Source organism: Girardinichthys multiradiatus, chromosome 13, assembly GCF_021462225.1.
Source record: "Girardinichthys multiradiatus isolate DD_20200921_A chromosome 13, DD_fGirMul_XY1, whole genome shotgun sequence".
NCBI classification, from domain to species: domain Eukaryota; kingdom Metazoa; phylum Chordata; class Actinopteri; order Cyprinodontiformes; family Goodeidae; genus Girardinichthys; species Girardinichthys multiradiatus.
The window spans coordinates 13,589,059-13,608,082 of record NC_061806.1 but is presented as its reverse complement, the minus strand read 5'-3'; the positions used below and the strand labels follow the sequence as shown (position 1 = coordinate 13,608,082).

General features: G+C 43.9%; 2 long non-coding RNA genes across 4 annotated transcripts in view; both read left to right on the top strand.

The window, feature by feature from the left end:
• The first annotated feature begins 8,202 nt into the window (after nucleotides 1-8,202).
• Nucleotides 8,203-19,024, top strand: part of LOC124879370 — a 28,648-nt gene continuing 17,826 nt past the window's right edge. Inside the window, exons 1-5 of one of the 3 annotated variants that reach the window (XR_007041021.1) lie at nucleotides 8,271-8,503; nucleotides 8,956-9,032; nucleotides 12,462-12,543; nucleotides 12,687-12,797; nucleotides 16,412-17,498. This is a non-coding gene — a long non-coding RNA (uncharacterized LOC124879370). Of the gene's footprint in view, nucleotides 8,218-8,270; nucleotides 8,504-8,955; nucleotides 9,033-12,461; nucleotides 12,544-12,686; nucleotides 12,798-16,411; nucleotides 17,499-19,024 lie in introns of those variants that run through there. The other 2 variants (XR_007041022.1, XR_007041020.1) reach the window with 2 other exon arrangements.
• Nucleotides 9,054-12,451, top strand: LOC124879371. The gene is made up of 3 exons (XR_007041023.1): nucleotides 9,054-10,002; nucleotides 10,158-10,253; nucleotides 11,535-12,451. It is a non-coding gene; the product is annotated as an uncharacterized LOC124879371 (long non-coding RNA).

Below are 19,024 nucleotides of genomic sequence, written 5' to 3'. Positions count from 1 at the left end.
TCCGCGGTGGCAAGGCTTCGGGGTTAGATGAGATCCGCCCTGAGTACCTCAAGTCTTTGGATGTTGTGGGGCTGTCATGGTTGACACACCTCTTCAACATTGCGTGGCGGACGGGGACAGTGCCTTTGGATTGGCAGACTGGGGTGGTGGTCCCCCTTCATAAGAAGGGAGACCGGAGGGTGTGTTCCAATTACAGGGGTATCACACTCCTCAGCCTCCCTGGTAAGGCCTACGCCAGGGTATTGGAGAGGAGAGTCCGGCCGATAGTCGAACCCCGGCTTCAGGAGGAGCAGTGTGGTTTTCGTCCCGGCCGTGGGACACTGGACCAGCTCTATACCCTCTACAGGGTACTCGAGGGTTCATGGGAGTTTGCCCAACCGGTCCACATGTGTTTTGTGGACCTGGAGAAAGCATTCGACTGTGTTCCTCGTGATGCCCTGTGGGGGGTGCTCCAGGAGTATGGAATCGGTGGCTCTTTACTAGGGGCCATCCGGTCTCGGTACAAGCGGAGCAGGAGTTTGGTTCGCATTGCCGGCACTAAGTCGGACCTGTTCCCGGTGCATGTTGGACTCCGGCATGGCTGCCCTTTGTCACCGGTCCTGTTCATAACTTTTATGGACAGGATTTCTAGGCGCAGCCAAGGGCCGGAGGGGGTCTGGTTTGGGGACCAGAGGATTTCGTCTCTTCTTTTTGCAGATGACGTGGTCCTGCTGGCCCCATCTAGCCAAGACCTACAGCATGCACTGGGGCGGTTCGCAGCCGAGTGTGAAGCGGCTGTGATGAAGATCAGCTCCTCCAAGTCCGAGGCCATGGTTCTCGACTGGAAAAGGGTGGCTTGTCCTCTTCAGGTTGGAGGGGAGTTCCTGCCTCAAGTGGAGGAGTTTAAGTATCTCGGGGTCTTGTTCACGAGCGAGGGAAGAATGGAGCGGGAGATCGACAGACGGATCGGTGCGGCTGCCACAATAATGGGGGCGCTGTGCCGGTCCGTTATGGTGAAGAGAGAGCTGAGCCGAAAAGCGAAGCTCTCGATTTACCGGTCGGTCTATGTTCCTACCCTCACCTATGGCCATGAACTTTGGGTCATGACCGAAAGATCGAGATCCCGGATACAAGTGGCTGAAATGAGCTTCCTCCGTAGGGTGGCCGGGCACTCCCTCAGAGATAGGGTGAGGAGCTCGGCCATCCGGGAAGGGCTCGGAGTAGAGCTGCTGCTTCTCCACACCGAGAGGAGCCAGTTGAGGTGGCTCGGGCATCTATACTGGATGCCTCCTGGACGCCTTCCTCGGGAGGTGTTCCAGGCACATCCCACCGGGAGGAGGCCCAGGGGACGGCCCAGGAAACGCTGGAGGGACTATGTCTCTCGGCTGGCCTGGGCACGCCTTGGGCTCCCCCCGGAGGAGCTGGAAGAGGTGTCTGGGGAGAGGGACGTCTGGGCGTCTCTGCTGAGTCTGCTGCCCCCGCGACCCGGTCCTGGATAAAGCGGAAGACAACGAGTACGAGTACGAGTATGAGTACGAGCATGGTAATAATAAATAAACCAAACATTAACCGTTAGATATTATCTGACTGAATTGTTTCTATGTTTAACGTCCACTCATTGGTGAAAGCCAGCGGGATAATGAAAATGATGTGCTGGGAGTCAGGGGTTCTATTTTGTTTAGGCTTCACCCATTAAGGCTATCACTAGCGGGTTTATCCGTTTGCAAACGCGCACTGAAAACTTTAGTCCACGCCCACCTGCTTGGTGGGCCTCACCCGGGTCTGTATAAATTGTCAGACAGGCTACATCATGGATTACGACCAACATGCCATCTGCAAGGGTTGCCTCGGACCTGACCACGCGGACCTGGCCCTATCCTCACAGCCCATTTGCCCTTCCTGCAGGTGCCTCCCTTTTGGAGGAGAAGCAACGGCAGCTCGCAAACTACTCTCCACTGGAAGGGGAATTCCCTATAGAGGTCTGCTACCCGCTAGACATAGCGCTAGATATCTTCGATGCTAGGCGAGAATCGGGCGATTCTGATTGTCAGCGATGAGTGCGCCTATTAGTGCGCTGTCGGACATCGTAGCTAAAGCAGAAATCATAGCTAAAGTAGCTAGCGCTAAAGAACCTCTCGGTCCCTGCGCCACTAGGCTCACCTCCCACAGATGACCTGGCGGGGAAATTCGCTTTGGCACATTCCAGCCAACAAGACCCGGTCTGGCCATACTTCCCGGCGGTAATTGCATACGTGTCAAAGCGGCGGCCGATCCCCTCCAGCTCAAGGCAACAGTCTCCACAATTTCACCCATCACAAGGGTGTAGTCCTTCACGGATCAGAGCTTTCCTCTAGTTCCTGCACAGGAGCCCAGCCTGGCCATGGTGTTAGGGGTCAGGTCGGCCTGACATGGGACAACTGCCGGTGGCCCCCTCCCTCAGTGATCAGATCATAAGCAGGCTCACTGATCTCTCCCATTAGTGTGTCACTCAGGCTACAGTAGCGACTAACAACATCGCTTTCCTCGCCTATGCCATCTCAAAGAAGGCTCAAGAATTGGATCTCCCACCAGAAGATGGAGAGGACTTCTGTAATTTCGCCAACATCATCCTGAACCTCTGTGTGGCATCAGCTGTGTGCTCCTCCTGTGCTTGGCAGACCTTGCTGCAACATCAAATGTTGCTCTGTCTCTTATCTTCCATCTTGGAGGATTTAAAAAAAAAAAGAGCTGCTGGAAGGTCCTATCAGTCCGACTGCTGGACTGTTTCTTCTCTATTTTTAGTTGGTGCTGGAGTAGCTGTTTTTTCAAGCAGAGCCCTCCATGAGTTTCCCCCAGAGATTCCAAGGCGGGTAATGGCGGCAGGGGCTCTAAACTGGCTCATGTCCACGAAGTCCACACTACAGCAAATAAATGTGTGCCACCTCTCAGAGCACTAGTCAGAGTGCCAGCGCTATGTTCCCTGGACAGATGAATGGACAGACTGATCAGCGGACGTTACACGCTGCAGTTCCTGTCACACCCCACTATTTAGAGTGATTGTGGAAACAGTTCTGCAGTCTCCAGAGTAGAAATCTACTCTCCAGTCAGAACTGATAGAACTTTTTTCCAGGGTTTCCTACGCAGAGAAATACTGTTTTGAATTCCCTTACTTCCTGGTTCCAAGACAACGGGAGGAATGAGACCCATTCTAGATCTGTCCCTGTTTAACAAATCGACCACGTAGAGACAATTCCACAAGTTGATAATACGGCAGATGCTGTAAAATATTCACCAAAATGTCTGGTTCACCTTCATTGATTTGAAAGATGCCCACATCTGCACATATCTGCGTTTCGCCTTTCAAGGGATCCCATATCAGTACAACCACTTGTCATTTGATCTCCCATCCCAGATTGTTATTATCTGGAGGTGTAGTTAAAAGTCAGCCACAATGACAGCCTGACTCTCACAGCGGAGAGCAGATGCTCTGTCAGAGATCTCCATTGTGTCAGGCCTCACAGCGTGGTGACAACCCTGCCAGTTATGAACTATGTCAGCTGAGTGTGTGGTTCTACTGGGTCTGCTTCATATATGACACCTTCAAAGATGGTTCACCTGCCTGCGCACAGATCCTGTGTGGCACAAGAGGGGCACAGAATGATTTCTGGCCCCCTTTTAGTGGGAGCACCCATACTTTGTTAGAGGGAATTCCCCTCAGCAGGTCTGCTTTACACATCCCAGAGTTCACAAGGGCCTCACTGTCAGAATGGGGAGGGATGTGTCTGTCTCAGGTAATGGGAGGAAAGTGGCCAGATCACAAGTCTCACCACATTAATGAGCTGGAGCTCCTTACTGTGTAGAAAGTGACACAGCCCCTTGCTCCTCTGCTGTGGGATCAGTATGTTCTGATACATGCAGACAACAGAGTTGCAGCAGCCTACATAAACCAACAAGGGGGCGTGCATGAACCTCCTCTCCATCAGAGCAGTTTTCATCCTCGGGGTTAGGACAGAACAGAGGGGTCATCATGTCCGGGGGGGGGGGGGCTCTGCGACACTGAAATTGGAGCCTCCATCTCGACATAATCTTTTAAGTCTGGTGCAGATTTGGCATCAGTGGACTTCAGTTCTCACTGAGTCCACGGGAGGACCCATCATTAGGAGTGGACGGCCTTATACACCTCAAAATGGAAGGCTTTTCACGACTGGATTTTGCAGTGGGTCTCATTCATGTCCACTAGCCTGCATATTGTTGCAGCTGATGGCGTACATGGACACAGACTGGTGTCACACCAACTTGTTCCTCAGTAAGATTTAGCTCTGGTCCTGTGCGCACTGGCTAAAACCCTATTTGAGCCCTTGGATTTGCTTCACTTAAATTTCTGTTATTTAAAACAGCTCTGCTGTTAGCTCAGACATCTGCAAAGAGAGTGAGGGATTTATATGCCTTCTCTGTTGTTCCTTCCTGTCTCAGAATACAGGCCGAAGGCAGCTCAGCTGTGCTGCGTCGTAATCCTGCTTTTACACCGAACAGCATCACAAGCTCAGTCAGGTCCAGAGTGATAACCCTGAACACTGTCTATCCCCCTCCTCATAACTCTGAGGAGAAGGCCATGTCTCATCTTCTTTGTCTAGTGTGCGCACTCTCATGCTGTGTGGTGTGCACGGCTACACTGCGCTGTTTGTGCATTACAGAGAGAACTCTGCACGACAGCCAATGTTGGCTCAGCACTTTTCACACAGGTTATGTGAGGCTATTTCACATGCTTATACTTCCTCTGGACTGCATCCTACAGAGAAGCTCAGAGTTCATCCTCCACAGCTCTGCACGGAGAATTGACAGCAGAGGAAATCTGCACGGCAGCCTTCTGGTCATCTCTGAGCTCATTTATTAGGTTTTACCAGCGGTCAAGTTTCCACATTCTCCATGTCTCATTCAGTCCTCGCAAGGTTCTGACAGAATAATTATTGTTTCACTGTGCTTTTGTAACGGTGAACCCTTTTGCTTGCAGACACAAGGTGAGATCATAATTATCTCCCTGCCCCTGTTCATGACCTCTATTATTGACACTACGGCTGAATTCCATCAAGCCTCCCGGTAATCAGAAATCATTCCTTCTGCTGTTGCGGTCATTGCACGTAAGCTTTGTTGCGCTGCGCCACCATGCATGATTCAGCAGCTGAATGGTTTCCTTCTCCACCTGACGAGTTGTTGACCTGCTTTGCTCATTGTCAGGCTGTCACATATTGTGACCTTGTAGTCACTATTCACAGCAACAGATCTAACATCTCAGCCTCTTCCCTAAACAGAGATTATTCTCCTCTCTGCTGCTCAGTGGCACAGGGCACTTCTGAGTGTGAGGGCTGGGCTTTTGAGTGAGGCATAGACCACATTCTGCGTCACCTTTAACCAATTAACTATAGCCTTAAATGGTAAAGCCTATACAAAATACGTTGGTTACATACTGTAACCCCAGATTTTATAAGTATAGACACAGCCCTACAAGGTCTGGGACTCACTGGTTTCAAAATAGATAAAGAAAAATTGCCATTTTATTCCTTTTCCACAATGCAGTTCTTAGCCTGTTCCGGTTCCCGAATGTGATTTCAAACAGGTGATGTGTGTTTTTACCAATAAAAAGAGGTTCCAGAGCACGAACTCTGGTTCAACTTGGGCACCGCAAAAACAGACAATAGGAGCAACAAGCACAGCGGAGAAGATGAAGAACATACTGTATAAATGTATAAACATTATTTATATGTTTGCAAAAACACACTAAACACACATTGTTTAACTACTCATTTCCGTTCGCGTATGCTGAACATATGCAAAAAAAAAAACCATTGTACATACCATTGTTCTTGTACGGAGTCCTGTTCTCCATTTCCGTATTAGGTATAGGGTTTATGGGTGCTCTCTTTTTGCATTAGTAGGAACAGTGCAGTGGCGCACTGCTGGTGGTGTAGGGGGTTAAACGCGCAAGCCATTTTCGGAGGCCTTAATCCTCGACACGGCTGTTCAGGGTTCGAGTCCTGGCCCCTGAATGAGACTGTCTGGCCAAATGAAATGAACTTGGGTTCTGGACCAGGACAATGATCCAAAACACACTAGCAAGTCCACCTCTAAATGGCTGAAGAAAAACAAAATAAAGACTTTGGAGTGGCCTAGTCAAATTCCTGACCTGAATCCTATTGAGATGCTTTGGCATGACCTTAAAAAATCTGCTCATGCTCAAAAATCCTCTATTGTGGCTGAATTACATTAATTTTGACTAATATTATTTTTTTTATATAATTAGTTTGATGATCTCAAACATTTAAGAGTGACAAACATACAAATAATAGAGCATCAGCAAACACTGTTTCACATCACTGTATAAGGACTCTTCCTACTCTAATTTGCTCTACCCATTGTAACGCCATCAGAATTGCTAACATTTCCACTGTATACGTTACAGTATCCAAATGATCAGATGTTTTTTGCTTCATAAGTTGAACCTGAGTTAGGTTCAACTCAGGAATAACGTAAACAAATCCTGTTTTACATGAATCTGAATCCTTTGAGTCATCTGTAAATATTACAAGAACATGTATGTATTGTCAATTCTATCATTTACAAAATCTACACAGTTCCTATTACCTTTATTATTTGCACTTCTTTATGAATATTTAGATCTACACTAACATTGGGAAACAGCCAAAAAGCTGTAACTGAATAGAGCACTGCAGCACTATATCTCTTACCCTGTAGTCCCATTTCCCTAGCAAATTTATTTGCTGCCCAAGCAAAGCAGTCTACTTTAGCCTTTTCATATTCCCAGCGTGGCTGTAGTATTCCTACTGTCGGATGGTACTTCGCCTTATGCCCTGGCTTACCCAGTAATTCATCATAACTTGCTTATGTCTTAGATGTAAACAGGGCTCTCCCACTTTCCACCTAAAAATGTTGAAATCATACAGAAAACAAATGTATAGAAACAGTCAAGTGGACAAATATATTTTCTCTTCTCATTGCTAGTATCTTACTTCTCACGATGACAGGTGGGGAACTGCAGCAAATCAGAAGAATTTCCTCTTTTTGGATTCATCCTTCCACTATCCAAAGTGTCCCGTCATTCTCTACCTGTACTAATTTCCCACTAAAAGTTTGAATTAAAACTTGGAGCTTGTTAGTAGTACAATGTACTAATTGAACTAGAGTATTTGTGTTTATAATATTCCGCCACTTCAGGGAGTGGCGGAATATTGTAAACACAAATACTCTAGTTCAATATTGTGTGTGGAGAAGGTTTCCAGTGTTGCCAGATTTGGCTTCTTCTGAACACGTTCAGCTGTCAAAAATAGCTTGGGCTGGTTGCTAAAATGTGGGCTGCTTTTCACAACATTTTGTGGGTTTTTGAAAAGTATTTATAGGAAAATTATATCAAAATAGTTGTCATTGTGTGCAAAAGTAGAAACTTACGCATTTCAGTAAAATGTCTCCTTGCACTTGTATCATTAGTTCAGTTATTTTTCAATATAGAGAATTTGTCGAACTTGACCATCAACCAGTTAATCAAGTGTCACTTTTAAACTATATTGGTTAATGCTGATTGTAAACGACCCTAATGGGGTTAAGAGTTCAACTAAGCTACCTAAAGCCCTTTACTTTTAAGATTTGACCTGATGTTGGAAGACAGCGTCATGCTGAAAGTGGAAGAAACAAAGAAATATACAGAAAGGAATGGGAGGCTGATCCTGAGCTAAAATCCTGATTACCCCTGTCCCAGAGGATGACTCGAAGGCTAGTCGCTAATATTGTAATACAGAAATCCAAACGCAACTTCAGAATAAAAAAAAAACACGACGCCTCATTCTTTATTATGAGGTTCAAGAGGGGTTTTTGTGATTTTTCTTAGAATTTTTCCTCCGTAAGATAAAAGTTATTCAGGAAGCACCTTAGGCCTTAAGAGTGCTCCTAATGCGAGAAAATGTTAAGAGTTGTGAGAAAGACCTTTAGTGCAGAGATGGAAAGAAAGACCGAGAGAAAGTAGAGATATTCTCCGTACAATGAATAACAGTGAATTAATAAAACGCTTCCACCTCCATCGCTCAGGGATCCACTGTTGTGACTTACTGTGTTTCACCACTAGAGGTCATCCTGGAGCCACTGCAGGTTCTCACCACAGGTGTTCCAGATCTGGCTGATGCTGTGTGCCACCTGAGGAGTATTTAGGAGCCTGCCACCAGTCCTTCGTTGGCTGAGTGCTTTGCCCATGTGGTAATCTCTGGCCTGAGTAATTCTTGCCTGTGTTATTGTGCTTTTGACTCATCTTGTGTTTGTTCTGCTTCCTGCTAGTACCTGAGAGGTGTGGGTGGATTCTGTATATTTTGGAACCTGGACAAACTACTTTGCAACCTGACCGTAAGTGCCTTTGGATCTCACTTCCATTGACTGTGGCTGAGCTCCTGGATTTCCCAGCAATCGGTTTGGTGAGGATTGTGACCAACTGTGGACCGCTTCTAGTAGGATTACTTCCTTGGACTAACGACTCCATTTCTCAACGGTAAACCCCTCTGGAGTATTTACAACACACGACTCAAGTGAGCAAGTTGTTTGCATCTTCTGGAACATTATTACTAAGAAAAGACTGAATTAATCTGAACCATTATCTCCAGAGAACCTGCGAAGCCTGAGCCTCTTCCAATGGATCTGCACTTTTATTCAACCTGTAAAATAAACCCTTTAACCTTTTTTGGGTTCTGGAGTGTGTTTGCATGTGGGTCAAGCAAATTACTAAAATTATGACAGAACACTCAGCCCAACAAGACCCAGCAGACCCACTCCGTAAACAGCTTGCCGACCAGAATCTGCTAGTCCAGTCGCATGACACCATGCTCAGATCATTACATGAACAACTAACTTTTTCTAATCAATGTCTAGAACAGATGGCTGGACAAATGCAAAGGTTTCTACAAAATGAACAGCCTAATGTCTTTACTTCCTCCACTCCGCCAGGCGACGCTGCTGCACCATCCATTCCTCACTCGACTACTTTTGTGACGTCACCTCCCCCATCCCGGAGAAGTTCTCTGGTGAGGTTGACTGTGGTGGATTTCTTTTGCAATGTTTTCTGGTTTTTAACTGTTCTCCTCATTCCTTCCCAGTAGAAGAAGCAAAGATATCTTTCATCTTAGGCTTACTCACTGGAAAAGCTTTAGAGGGGACTGAAGCCAGGTTTCAGTATCCTTCATTTTTTGGTTGCTCTTATAAGGACTTTTTTGATGAGTTTCAACTGACTTTTTCTGTTTCCACTGATTGGACGGGCTTATCCTGCCGATTATGGAACCTGAAACAGGGCCACAGGACAGTAGCCGAGTTTTCCACTGAATTTCGCACATTGGCAGGCGCTTCTGGCTGGAACCCCAGTGCATTAAAAACTGCATTTTTCAAGCATTAAACGAGTCCTTAAAGGATGAACTTGCCACACTTGATGAGCCTGAGACTCTCAACCATTTAATTGCCCTGGCTGCTACAATAGACAATCGGCTCAGGGACAGGTGGAGGACACGTGCTGAAGGTTCTTTGGCTGGCAGGAGTACGTTTGTCTCTACTTACAAGAAGACCCCTATTTTACCCACTCCTGGCCAGTCTTCCGAAATAGAACCTATGCAGATGGGGCACGCACATCTCATTCCAGAGGAGAAACAGAGGAGACGAACTGCTAATTACTGTGGTTCCTCTGAACATTACCTAGCCTCATGTCCGATTCGGCCAAAAGATCGGGTCCGTCAGTGAGGACGGGGAGTCTGATGGACCATACCACAATACCTACATTTCCCCATCTAATTATTCCTGCCAAGATCCTGCTGCCCCATTCTTCACATGAACACACTGCTCTTGTCGACTCTGGTTGTGAACGTGACCTCATCGACAGTACACTAGTGGAGAGACTTGGGATCAGAACTGTACAACTCTCAACACCTCTCAGAACCGAGGCCTTAGATGGGAAGGAACTGCCTCGCATAACACATCCCACTGAACCATTGCAACTTGTGCTCTCAGGTAACCATCGGGAGATATTATCTTTTTGTGTCTTTCCTATCTCTCATTCCTCAATTGTTTTGGGGTTCAGTTGGCTGAGTCTCCATAATCCCCACCTCGATTGGACTAAGTCTAGTCTCTCCTGGTCTTCATTCTGCCTTTCTACTTGCTTACAGTCCGCTGTTCCCCCAACCAATACACCAACATCGCCTGAGGAGACTGACTCCACTGACCTTTCCGAGGTTCCACCTGAGTATCATGATCTATGCCAGGTGATTGGTAAAAAGCAGGCCCTTTCTCTGCCACCTCACCGTCCTTACTACTGTGCTATTGACCTGCTTCCAGGTGCTCCACTCCCATCCAATTCAAAAATACTTTATTAATCCCAAAGGGAAATTAAATGTTGTAGCTCATGAAGGTTTCCTCAAAGAGCTGTTGTAGATGCTGATGGCTGTGGGCAGGAAGGATCTCCTGTAGCGTTCCGTCTTACAGCAGATCTGAAGAAGCCTCTGACTGAAGACACTGTTGTTGTAGGACAGTCTCATGAAGAGGATGCTCAGGGTTCTCCATAATGTTCTTCATTTTATGAAGAATCCTTCTTTCCACAATGATCTCCAGAGGTTCCAGAGGAGTCCCCAGAACAGAGCCAGCCTTTTTTATTAGCTTGTTGAGCTTTTTTAAGTCCCTGGCTCTGATGCTGCTTCCCCAGCAGATGATGGTAGAAGAGATCACACTTTCCACAACAGACTTATAGAAGATATGCAGCATCTTGCTGCAAACACCAAAGGACCTAAGCTTCCTCAAGAAGTACAGTCTGCTCTGTCCCTTCTTGTAGATGGCTTCACAGTTGCATCTCCACTCTAGACTGTTGTCCAGGTGAACACCGAGGTATTTATACTCCTCCACCACCTCCACTTCTTCTCCCATGATAGAAATAGTTTTTGACTTATTCCTGTTTCTCTTAAAATCTACAATCATCTCCTTTGTTTTAGTCACGTTCAAAAGGAGATGATTGTTTCCACACCATGCCACAAAGCGGTCCACCACCTTCCTGTACTCAGCTTCTTGTCCATCTCTGATCCACCCCACGACTGCTGAATCATCCGAGTATTTCTGCAGATGACAGGAGTCTGTCTTGTACTGGAAGTCTGAGGTGTACAGAGTGAAAAGGAATGGTGAGAGTACAGTCCCCTGTGGTGCTGACTACCTGGTTAGACTCACAACCCTTCAGTCTCACAAACTGTGGTCTGTTTGTCAGGTAGTCTTTGATCCAGGAGATTGTTGAGGCCTCCACCTGAGTCTTCTGGAGTTTCTGACAAAGCACTCACTAGTCTCACTTTTACCAAGGTTGCCTTTTCCTGGACTCCTGAAGCTAACTCTGCCTTTGTGGCTCTGAAAGAGAGATTCACTGTGGCACCCATCCTTCTCCAGCCCGATCCATCTAAACAGTTCATCCTGGAAGTGGACGCCTCTGATTCTAGAGTTGGTGCTGTGTTGTCTCAGTGTTCGTGTGAAGATAATAAACTCCATCCATGTGCTTTCTATTCCCGCAGTCTATCACCTCCCAAGAAAAATTATGATGTTGGGGATCGTGAACTCCTGGCCAACAAACTCGCCTTGGAGGAGTGGCGTCACTGGCTGCAGGGCACAGAACACCCAGTACTGGTCTGGACTGATCACAAGAACCTATATCTCCAGTCAGCTAAATGGCTAAATCCACGTCAATCCTGTTGGTCATTATTCTTCTCACGATTTAACCTAACCATTTCTTACCATCCTGGAACTAAAAACGTCAAACCTTACGCCCTGTCCTGTCAGTATTCTCCTGATGTAACCAGTGAGGGGCCTGTTCCCATTTACCAACCAACTGCATGATCGGCTCCGTTACCTGGGAGATCGATAATCTCATTACACAGGCTACTCTTACAGACCCTAGTCCAAGCAACTGTCCCCCTAACAGGACCTATGTTCCCCTGTCTGTCTGCTCCCGTCTGATACAATGGTTTCACTCCTCTAAGTTCTCTGCACATCCTGGTTCCTCCCATACCACCGCCTTGATCACTCATCGGTTTTGGTAGCCAACACTGCATAATGACGTTAAAGGATTTGTTGGAGCCTGCACAATCTGCGCCCGGAGCAAACCTACTCACCGGCCCCCTGCTGGACTTACTTCAACCTCTACCATACCCAAATGACCCTGGTCTCATATTGCCTTGGACTTTGTTATGGGTCTGCCACCCTCACGTGGCATGACAACCATTCTGACGTTGGTGGATCGATTCTCCAAATCATGTCATCTAGTTGCTCTAAAGAAACTTCCTTCTGCGTTTCAGATGGCTCAGTTACTGGTCCGACATGTGTTTCATCTCCATGGCATCCCACAGGAAATCCTCTCTGATCGTGGCCAACAATTCACCTCAAAGGTATTTTGTTATGCATTAAATGCTAAAGTCTCTCTCTCCTCTGGCTATCATCCTCAGACCAATGGACAAACCGAAAGAATGAATCAAGAATTGGAATCCATGCTCCGATGTCAAACCACAACCAACCCCACCACTTGGAGTGAGTATCCGCCATGGATCGAATATGCTCACAATTCTCATGTTTCCGCAACCACTGGACTGTCCCCATTTGAGGTGTCCTTAGGTTACCAACCCCCACTGTTTCCTGCAGATGAAAAATAAATATCTGTAACCTCTGTTCAGCACCATATCTGTCGCTGTCAAAAGATCTGGACCAACACTGTTGCTGCCCTGCAGCGCTCTAACGAACAGAATCGCTGCTACGTTGACTGTCGTAGGGTACCTGGCCAAAAGGTATGGTTGTTTGCCCATGATGAACCCTTGAAATCCTTATCTAAGAAACTGGCTCCTCGTTTTATTGGACCCTATGTTATTGACTCTGTTATCAGTCCCACGGCTGTTCGCCTACGCCTACCCACTTCTATGCGCATTCACCCGACCTTTCATGTTTTCCAGATCAAGCCTGTCCAAACCAGTGTCCTTAGCCCTCCAGCCAAGCCCCCCCTGACATCCACCTTCTAAACAGTCGACGAAATGAGTACTTAAACTTGTATAACAATAATACCATTATTAATATAGAGATAAGATTAACTTTGTCATGCCCCTAGGGGGAAAGTAAATAGTTTCAGTGGCAGGACAGATTAAAGATGCACCTTTGGTAATATCAGGAAGGATAAATAAATAATAGAAGCAATAAATAACCATAATTAAAAAGTGACAAATTGTAAACAATTTAGTACAGGATAATTTAAATATTTGCAGATTGTAAAATGCTTTCAAAAAATTAATTTGGAAAAAATTGGAAAAACTCTAAAAATATATATATATATACCGTATTTTCCGCACTATAAGGCGCACCGGATTATAAAGCGCACCTTCAATGAATGGCCTATTTTAGAACTTTTTTCATATATAGGGCGCACCGGATTATAAGGCGAATAGAATAGAAGCTACTGCAGTCAAACGTTTGACTGGGGTTGCGTTATGCATCCACTAGATGGAGCTGTGCTAAAGAGAATGTCAACAAAGTCAGTCAGTCAAACTTTATTAATACACTACAAACCAGCGTTCTGATAACTCCATTCACTCTCATGGTAAGGTCTCCTCTACATAGAATTCTATTGAATAGAGCCAACCGCACGTTAGGAATGCATTGGAGTCTATGAAGTTGAAGTTGAAATCAAACGTTAGTTAAAACGTGAAAGGGAACTTTTCCCTGATTCAGTAAACACGTAAAAGAAACAGTTTGATGCACTAAATCAAACGTTAGTACTGTTAACCTTTCCTGTTTCTGTCCCCTGACTGTAGTCAGATGACACAGGGGAGACGCTTTCTCTAGGGCCGAAGTTACTAGTTTCCTCGGGGTTAACTCCCTCACTCATACGTTGCTGAGTTGAGCATGAAGAAACAGCATCAAAACACTGAGTTGTTGACGAGATTCGGGGTTCTTTTTAATGACTTTGCAGCACGTAAAAACACAGGGCTTACAGACTCATACACCGCTGCTCCGGTCGCCGTCTCTACCCACCCCACACACACAATAATACCGACGTCACTCCTTCACTCTTGATTCTCAGCTACGGCAGCACACAGCGCCACCTCTGTCTGGAGGAGTAATGTCAACATCTTCCATACACACACACGAAACATACACCCCACACACTGAGCTTCTAATCACATATAGTTCAGGCAATTCCTGCAACAGTACATTCAAACGTTATACACACACAAGTGGTGTTGAACTAAGAGTAAGCACAGTACAAGTGTTTACCGCTATTAATTCGGCGACGCCCCTGACTACGGTAGCCGTAATGCTGCAAGCGGTGCGGCTTTGTAGTTTACCAGTCGTACTGAAACATTTTGACAGAGCGCCGTGTACAACCAGTATGGATCAACCAATTAACCAATTGATCCATATATAAGGTGCTCCGGATTACAAGGCGCACTGTCATTTTTTGAAAAAATTAAAGGTTTTTAAGTGCGCCTTATAGTGTGGAAAATACGGTATATGCACATAAATACAAACTCTAGACAATAGTACAATAATCTAAACATAGAAGGAAGATGTGAATGAGGTGAAGAGGTACTTACTGTTTGTACACGATGTCAGCAGTCTAAGCCTAATGGTCATCTCCAACATCCACCTGTCTGTGGAGAAGTTAGCTGGTTTGTTGTTATCTCCTCTGTAGCTTCTGACCAGCAGCAGAAACCGGCGCTGTTCATAATCCAAGCTGGTTCTGAAACCAGAGGGAACGATGCATTGATCTGCTCGGAACTGCCCATTTTATTGGCACCGTGCTCCTGGAACCAAATACTTTCAACACTCCTTTATTCTCCTCCACCAGCTGTGCCAACAGCAGGCTCCACTCCTCTGTGCAGTTCATTTTCTCCACCCTTTTTTCTAGGTTTTGTTTTGGTCATTCTGCCAAATCAAACCTCTTTATGTAAGAAGACAATCTGTCAGTGTGAGTGCAACGGAGGACCCCAGAATGCAGACAAGCAGGCAGCATGATGGTAGACAAAAAGATTTAATCTTTTAAAAAAAACAAAAGCTCACTCAAAAGAGGAGGCAGGAACAAAACAACAAACGGGTAAGCAAGACAGGCAAAGCATGATACGAAAAACAAGGTGACATGATCTGAAAATTTTTCCGCGATGAGTAACAGAACAGGTGTGTATTTATGGAGCGTGAACCAGGTGAAGCAAGAAGACAGATTAGCTAGGTGCAGGTGAACTGAATAAAATTGATTGACAGGAGAAAACAAAACGTGGCTAGAGCAGAACGGAAATTCAAGGACACAAACTAATAGAAATATGACTAGAAAAACATGAAACTAAAGCATAACCAGATCCAAAAAACCTAACTTGACAAAACATGAACAAGAAGAAAAAAACTAAAGCATGACCAGAGGCATTATTCAAAATCTATCAATAATAATATTAATAATAATAATAAACCAAAAACACCCACAAATCATGACACAATCGCAGTAAATTGCTGACAGGTGATATATGCATATGAATTAATGTCAAAAATATGAAGAATTATTGAGGAACATCTGTGCACCATTTCTTTTGAATCAACTGGATCAAAACTGTGAATGTAAGAGGTTTTTGATGTGTAATTCACAGAATACAAAGCTGAAACTTGTTTTGTAACTGTAAAAGACAGAAAGAAAATCTGCAATTACAAAACTCCTATAGCCAAGTGTTTCTCTGTGTGACTTCAAACTCATCGTTACAATGCACAAATCATTGTGCTCCAGATTTACCTCCATACAAGACCTACCTCCAAACAAATCTGAATTGTTTTAGTTCCTAATGATTCTGATAAGTTATTGGGCCAAAATGTGAGAAGAAGTATCTGATTTGTGCTTTATGGGCTATGTTATTGAGGGCACCATTCATGCAATAACCCCCACTGTTTTCTATACTGGTTACAGAACCTTGGCAGTGATACCAAACAGAATAATACTTTGAAAAATTCGTCAAGATCAACAGGATGATGGCAGCTGTAGTTTGATGTCCTTTATTTGTTGGTGGAGCTTGTTGATGATAAGAAATAGATTTGTTATTTCTAAAATAAATAAATTTTTTGTTTGTGCAATATGTGCTTAGTTATTCCATGTGCATTTTTCATTCACCTTTGACTAAATTGCGTTTGCATTTTATTTGACAAATTGCTTTAAGTTAAAAAAATCAAAAAATTTCCATTAAGATGTGCAAGCTCTGTGTGTTGCATCTATAAATATGACTGACTGTTTAGACCTAATGAAACTTTAGATGGTACTGGATCTTCCTACAGACATTAACTTCTGTTTGCAGTTGGATTCATGAATAGCAGTGGAAAACATAATAGGGCTGTGTTAAACCAACATAGTAATCATTCTCTGTTGTCCTCCCTGCAGGTGTCATCAGCAGTACGGCAGCTTCCTCCCTGACAGCAACCTGACTCAGTTGCAGAGAGGTGGAACGTGATCATATTTTGCTCCAGGGGTTAAAAAAACCAGAGCACCTTGAGCCATTTTGTTCCTGTCTGTGATGTTTGTATATATACATCAAGAGTTTGTACATGTTAAAAAGGGTGTCTCTCAAGATTCTTTGCAGGGTCCATTATTTTTCAATACAATACAAGAACAACTTGTAGTTTGCAGGTTATCCTAAATGCAGATTAAACTAAATGCATGGTTTTTCTTCCAATCTGCAAGATCACCACTGAAAAATGAGAAATTGAATTTGTATCTCATGCTAAATATCTGACTTTTTAAAAATTATTATTCATGATCGCTTGACTTTTAAGGAACATGTTCAGTGTTTAACCAAAATGCAACTTTTATTGGGGTTTTCTTACACAAACAGATCTTGTTTTTTTATCATTATTATTACTGTAAACAGCAATTGGTGGAAACAAGTTTTTACCTGTTATTGACAATGATGATGTGCTCAATATGAGTGCTTCTGTTCACTGAGAATTAATTCCAATTCCTTCTGTTCACTGTCTCTGGCTGGGCGATTCGCTGAGATTCATTTCCAAGTCTGGCTGCCTTACTCATCACTGTACACTATATGCTAAAGTTAACTGGATGTGCCTGTATACCCATTGTCTCAGTCAGGTATTTATTGGTTTACAAATCATTTTAGGCATCAACCCCATCTTACCTGTTTTGTCTTTTAACAAAGGCAAATGGACCTGTTCATTGGATGTTCTGCAGTTGTTCCCAAAGTTCAAACTGATGTAGACAAGAAATCATTCTGGTTTTCAGCTCCCGATACGTTGAATCAACTACAAACTAATTACACTGAATGAGTTTAAAAGGTTTTTATGTAAATTTAATTTCTTTATTGTTTTTAGTAATGTAACCATGCTGCGCCATGCTTGGCCAGGTCTCCCCTGTAGAAGAGATATGTTATTTCTATGGAATTAACCTGTTTAAATAAAATGAATTGCAGATTAACGCTGATGTTGAAAAACTGTAATATAGCATCATGTGAGAGGTTGAAAATTGGTCTTTCCAGTTAAAACTCACACTGTAAAGTACTTAACATTTTAACAAATTATCTTGTTATAAAGATCTAATCTTCTACATTAAAATGTTGGAACTTGTCATCAATCTTTCTTTAGTTTCCTTTCCCAGCATAATGTTCCTCAACATTACTGGTCTGCATTATTGTCCCAGATTTTTAATTTAATGTGCTTCTGCTTCATTGGTATTAGTTGTGTGAACATTGATTCATAATATTAACAGTTGTTCAAATCAAAGATGAGTCCAATTATTTTATTATTTGATTTTATTGCAACCAGATCGCCTTCCAGATCAGTAAATGCTGTCATTATTCAGCCGCTCCAGATACCTTCTGCTATTAAAAATATCTGAATCTACTTCTGGCCCAGAAATTTGTAAAGATGAAGCATTCTATCTTCATATCAGAGGCACTCTTAGTATTAGAAAAAGTTGTATTTCACTTTTAATGCTTGTTGTTGTGAGACATGCTGGGTGTGGGAGGAGGAGCCGAGTTTCACAGCATAGTTCCCTGTATATCATCCTGTTTAAGACATCTCACATCCTTCTGTGACCCCAAGAATTAGCATTGCAATGTAGAGTCAATATGAAGACACCGAATCATTTATGAAAGTGAGAAATCTCAGTTTGAGGACTGATGCTACTTTAATGATAGATAATGCACACAGCAAATGGTGAATCCGACTGCATGAAGACCTGACTCAGATGTTTTAGTTGACTGTAAAAGTAGATGCTAAACAAGGTGACCTCTGACAGAATGTAAACACACTTCAGCATTAAGTAGGCCTGGCTGTTAACCCGCCTCCTAACCAGGCTAGCTACCCAGAATAAGTCACCATGGTAACCGATATATTTGTTTTTGTGAAATAGATTTACAGATAGGATAGGTTGAGCCATGATATCATGGAAGTACTGGCTTAATCCCTTCTTAGTTTTAGTGAAATACACTCCAGACACAGAGAATTGCTTCAGCGTGGCGCTGGTGGTGTAGGGGTTAAGCGTGTGACCATATACAGAGGCTGTCCTGGGTTTGAGTCCCGAACCTTGTGACCTTTGCCGAATGTCTGCCCCTCTTTCCTGTCTGCCTACTGTCCAAAAATAAAAAATAAAAGCCTCTACTACTGAAAAAATATTTAAAAAAAAGAAAGAATTGCTTCACCCAACAAAGCTAAATTGCCAATAAAGACTGACTTATATTTTAGTTATTATGATTATATTATTTAGTTTAATAACTTGGTCTGTTAAGTGTTGCCCTGTGAATACCAGCTCAATATGGTGGTGGTATTAGGACAACAAAGAAAAGGGTGAAACAAGCTCTGGCCTTACTGAACTGCAAAACTCTGCACACACATGGAATAAAGTCACACAATTTCTTCAAATACAAGAATTTATTAACAAACATAATTTATCTCAAAATCAAACATATTTGTATTGACAAAGCCTTTACTATTCTAGAACAATCCAACTAAAACTACTGAGTAAAATGAAAGAATAAGAAAT